Source organism: Elaeis guineensis, chromosome 11 (genome assembly GCF_000442705.2).
Source record: "Elaeis guineensis isolate ETL-2024a chromosome 11, EG11, whole genome shotgun sequence".
NCBI classification, from domain to species: Eukaryota; Viridiplantae; Streptophyta; class Magnoliopsida; order Arecales; family Arecaceae; genus Elaeis; species Elaeis guineensis.
Window position 1 is genome coordinate 17,878,664 of NC_026003.2, and position 6,206 is coordinate 17,884,869.

Genomic DNA, 6,206 nt, shown 5'->3' on the forward strand with positions numbered 1-6,206 from the left:
AAAAGATTGAATTTTTCCATGGAGTTGGAGATGAAATATTTCTGGAGATTAGGAGATTAGGACAACAAATCTCTTCCAATGGAGATGAAAGGGCTCCGACAATTTTTCCCTCCAAAAAATAAATCCCCCGATAGTTAAAAATTATAAAAAGTATTTTGATCTTTACAAGTTTTTCGTTGACACCATTGAGATAACAATTAACAACTGGGGCTCTTTTCAACATTCCTAAAGTTTTGATGGCCATTTGAAACTTTTTTCTTTCAGGATCTAAGTGTAAAAAGGCCAAACTTTGAGGGGTGTCTATAATTTTTTAAAAAAAGTATTTGGTGTAATGTCTGTTTGCTTCATACATATTTACTGGCACATTATTGACACTAAAGTGGAGTACTGGAGGTGAGGATCTGAAGCAATTCAGTCCATAGATATAGCTATCAAAGGAGGGGCAAACTGTAATATTTTAAAACTTTTGGAGTCTCGATGTTCTTAAATATAACTTTTGAGGGCTTAATGTCTATAGTCAAATTTTTTTGGGGTATTTACGTAATGAGTTTTATTAAGAAATGAATGGACATATTTACTTTTTAGTGCCTTAAATGTTCTAATTTTTTTTTAATGATCAATTTCAATAGATATCATAATAATGAATAATTTATCTATGCAATAGAAAAAATATACACATCCATAAATATCATTTCTACCTACAGTCCATACAATCATCTGTAGACATTCATACAGTTATCATTTCTGTCTATAGTCCATGCAAACATGCTCACACAACTACATGCATTAAGACACTAAACAATAACTACCAACAATCCACACAATCATCTATACACATTCAAACGTATTTATACAAATATTATTTTTGTCTATAGTCCACATAATCATTTGTACACATCCATACATATTCACATGATCACTCGTATACATCCATATAATCTAAACTTTCATTTGTAGACATTCAATCAGCTGTACATTCTAAATGATTGTCATTTCTACCATGCACAAACATATAATCAGCTGTATAAATGTATCGATCATATTTCAAACATATTTTTGATTGAAAAGTAGGCAAAAGCAATGTATTAGTCAATATATTTACAGCAACTTAAAATAAGCTTTATACACTGTTGCCCAGATATGGAGCCCAAGAGGGGAGGGGTAGGTGTGAATTGGGTATTTTTAAAAGTTTTGTGATTAGTGCTCACAAACAATGTGCTATACTTGTAGAGTGAGATGAATTGATTATCAAAGAAAAAAAATCAACCATAATTAACTAATAAACAAATATAGAGCACAAAAAGAAAAAAAATCAACCATAATTAACTAATAAACAAATAAAAAAAAAAAATATGCAAGTATAACAAACACAAGAGATTTATAGTAGTTTAGTGCTAATCTTGCACCTACATCCACTCCCCAAGTCCTTACTTGAGAATTTCAATCCACTAAAAGAATCTCCAAAATATAACTCGTCGGATAACACCGACCTTTGCTGTCCTAGCAAGAATATTTATTTCTTAGGTACAAGCCAACCTACAAACACTCTGATTTCAGATTTGGATCAATCTATCCAAGTTTTAGAATCCTCAAAACTCAAACTTAATGTACGACAGCAAAAGATGAGTGTACAGAAATTTCGACACAAATAGCTCCTTAAATGAGCACAATAAAAATAATAAAAGTATAATACTCAAGGAGTAAAATCTTTGCTGAACATCCTCAAATGATTGAAACACTTGAATACAGTTGGAGAGTGGTTGGTGAGTTGATTAAATGCTTCTTTCCTCTCTTTCTAAGATTTTCTTTCTCTTTCACGGATTTGAGCTTGAATGCTTGTTTCTTACTTGATTTTCTATCTCTAGAGAGCATTTATAGTCCTCATTTAGTCTTGAGAGTATTTTAGTGTCGGTTAAGGGCTACTGAAGTGTGTTTAATGCACATTAAGTGTACTAAAAATAAGCTAAAAACTAGCTGTTATAAGTGTTTGCCCAGAATGGGTCGACCCATGGGATACCTCACTGAGAATGGATAGACCCATGAGTCACCTCATTTGGCCAGATAGAAAATCAGACTCTCTATTTTGGTCTCAGGGGTCGACCCATGGGTCGTCCCACTACGTGTCACAAGTCAAAACAGGTGCGTGCCGGCTATCCAATAAAAAGGGATGACCCAGTTGGGTCACCCCATTTTATTTCAACTCAATTTTTCATATATTTAAAATTCAAAACTTACTAGAACACTACCAAATGCTCTTAAATAGATTTGTATGAATTTGATACTTCCAAAAGGCTTCAAAAATATCTCCAACTTGCAGAAACTTCAACTTTGGCACTCTCGAAGGAGCTTTACAAACTCAATATTTTTGGATTACCTGAAACAACACCAAAGTATCTTCTAAGGATAATAAACTTATTAGTAGTTTTCTCAAATAGTTTGTGACCATCAAAATCAATTCTTGAGGCAACAATCTCTTTCTTTTTTATGATGACAAAATATTTGAGTGTTCACAAAGAGAGATCCACAAAACTCAAAAGGTTAGGTTTTTAAAGCACTTGTGAGTTAAGAAAATTATGCCAAAGGTTAAACATAAGTTATAGAGTATCATGAGTTTCACATTATCAGCAAATTCTGATGTTTTAAATCATACGTTCCTATTTTTGCTGAAAATTGCTTGTGATATTAAAGTTTTGCTAAAAATTATTTCTAACAGCAATTTTTTTTTTCTTATATGAAAGTAACTATTTTAACCATTTTGAAAAAATTCTCCCCTTTCTTATAAAAAGTAGCCATATTGAGAAAACTGTAAAAACTCCTTTCTTTTTTTCTTATTTTTAGTATTAGAGCAAAAATAGTTTATAAAAAAAATTCTTTCTTTCTCTCTTTTTTAGTTTTGGTATTAGAGCAAAAATGGATTACTTTCTTTTCCTTTTTGACATCATCAAAAATGGATTAGAGAGAGTTTATAAATAGTAAAAACTGAGAGAAGTAGGTTAAGAGCTATGGTCTTAGAGCAGGTATCAGAGTAACTTTTAATGTAATAGACATTCATTCACATATATTTGAGAAGTAATAAACATAAGTTAACCACACAGGTGATGATAATGGATGACCTCATACATTAAGTACAATAAAATAAGAGTTACAAAAGTCAAGTACATCCATATATTACAATGATCAAGTCACAATATATATCTATGATCATAAGATTCTCATACATTTAACCAAATACAACAACCAAAATAAAATATAACAACTAAGTAGTATGAAAACTAAAACAGCTAAACAAAATGATCAGATCATAGAGAATAGGCATCGAGCTCGAGATCAGAAGAAACTGAGGGAATAGAATCAGCCTCGACCTCGACTGGATGGTCTAGTCCGAGTAGAAGAGGTCGGAGGATGGAAGGCGATAGGCTGAACAAAGGTAGGCTCAGTGGATACGGATGATTTAGACTGAAGCTGAGTCCTAATAGCATCTAGCTGAGACAAGACTCCTCTCACTGAAACTCTAAGTCCCTCAAGATCAAAGAAATAAAATCCTCGAGTCTCTGATATCAACTCGGATAAGCTCAAGTGACGATCAGAGCAGGCCATGGAGTCTCTCTATCTCTCAAGCAAGATCAGCTAACTGAGGTGAAGAGCTGCTCGATGTGATCGCTCCTGCTGACAGTGAGTCCAAAATCAGTCTGATCTTCCTCACTATATCAAAGAGTCTGCCACTAAATCTGAGCATAGAGATCTCCACACTCTCAAATCTGGAGCTCAGATCAGTCAATAGCTGTACAAAAGAAGAAATATGCGGCACGACTGAGAGATCTGATAAGGAAGTAGAAAAGTGCCCGACTGAGGAGGGTGATACTGCTACTACTGCATCTGCTGAAGGATCTGTTGCTGATACTGCTGAAACTACTGAAGCTGTTGAAGGACCTGCTCCTGAAACTGCTACTGCTGGATAGAAAGAATGTCTGCTACTCGCTCAGCTAGCAATCCCATCTTGTCCTCCCCCAATCTAAGTGATGATGGCACGTATGGCTCGTAGACGGGGTGCACTAACTGAAGGTCCTGCCTCAGGCTCTGATACAAAATGAACATCAGGGCTCGACCTGGGCTCAGTGGTGATGAGGGACCCTCCCCCTCAACACGCTTCTCCTCCTTTTCTCGATTGCAGCACCTCGACCCTTGATCCAACGACCATCCACTCTAGTGAATCTCATACATCGAAGGAGTGGTCATTGTCGGTGTCAGTATTCAGCAACTGGCACACAGCCTCCCCCTCAAACTCACATAAGATTGCTTAAAAATAACTGTCAGGACCATTCCATAAGGCAAGGAGCCTTGGATCTATTCAAGACCTCCTCATGGCATCAATCATCAAAATGACAGATTCAACGGAGACATAGAAACTACATGATGCATCAAACAAATGTCCCAACTAATCATCAAATCATATCTTCCCCTCTAGGAAAGAAGATCCAAGAAATCATATGGTAGAGCAGTCTCATCTCCACACTCAAATCTTTGACCTCAATTTTCATGAATCCCTCAACATCATCTCTTCCTAAAATGATCCTGAGCCCATCCTCTTTTCTTGAAAGCTTATCAAGACAACTTCTTTCACAAGGTATTTGAAGTAGTCTACCCAACCTAAGAGTATTTAGGATAATCTCAACACCTTTTACTACTGATCTTAGAATTCCATCAGTCAATACTAGGTTTGAATAAAACTCCTTAACCAAGTCAATGTATATAGGCTCAGACAGACTACAGAAGAATCTCCATCCTTGTTTGATTAACTTTTCATCAATTGAAAAACCATCCTTCTCAAGAACTGAAAATGTACATTTCTCCCCAAGGCAACCTTTCTTGCAGAGAGAGGGATCTTATTTGGAGTCCTGAGAGGAGAGGCTTAAGCAGAAACTTGAGCCGCCCTCTTTCTTCTTTCTTCAGCTTCCAATGGCCTCACAGACTTCCTTCTTTAGGGCAGCCGCATCTTGGGAGCCATTGTTCCAATGAGGGCTAAAGAACCATTCAAAAGAGCAGTGGAGGGTGAAAGATAGATGGGAATGAAGAGGAGTAAGGGATTTTGAGGAGTTTGTTTGGGGTTTTTGAGATGAGAGTTTAAGGGTTTGGTAGAGAACAAGAAAAAGAGAGATTTGATCAAAGATAGGTCGAGAGGAAGTATCTCCCTGAGATTTTAAGATAAAGACAAGATTTTTGGGTGGATAAAGGTTTGGATTTAGGAGAATGTGACCAGTGGGGAGCTTGGAGTAGGGTTTTGGTTTGGGACGAAGAGAGGAGGAAGAAGAATAGAGAATGAGTCAGCCCCTTTGGGTTTTAAGCAAAGAATTTAATGAATCATCCCACAAGAAACCCGTTTACCCAATCAATTAGGATGTCCCATCCAAGGTAGGTTCAGGCGATGAGAAAATAATTCAAAAATGAGAAAAAAATCGAAAGAAAAAATTTTGAGAGACCTGTATCGACTTGAGATGATCATGTAGAGTTCAGGTAAATTTTGGTATGATTTTTAATAAAATTTTCAACGAAAAAAAAATTTGAGATAATATTCGAATAACTCTGATGATTTTTAATTATCTTGAAATAATCCTCAAAAAAAAGATAGATGCCTTCCAAAATTATGATAATGAAGTCAAAGAATTTTGTATAGATTTTGAGAGTGGAATTATGATGAGGAATCAAGCAAAAAGATCTAAGATGCCTAATTTCTTTCTAATTGCACAAAATCTATCTTTATTTAAACTTTAGTGAATATGTCAGCTAATTATTTTTTAGTATTTATATATTCAAGTATTACATCATTGTTTTGAATATGTTCTCTTATAAAGTGATGTCTAATTTCAATATGTTTAAACCTAGAGTGTTGGATTGGGTTCTTACTCAAACTAATGGTACTAGTATTAACACATCTTATGGGAATGTCTTTAAGTTTAATTTCAAAATCTATGAGCTGTTGCTTAATCCATAAGATTTGAGCACAGCAACTTTCGGGTACAATATACTCGACTTCGATCATAGACAATGCCACCAAATTTTACTTCTTGCTAAATCAAGAGATTAAGTTTATTCCTAAAAATTGACAAGTTTCACTAGTTCTTTTTCTATCTAATCTACATCCAGCAAAATCTGTATCTGAGTAACCTATTAAATCAATAAAAGTTACTTAGAAAACCAAAGTCCTAGAT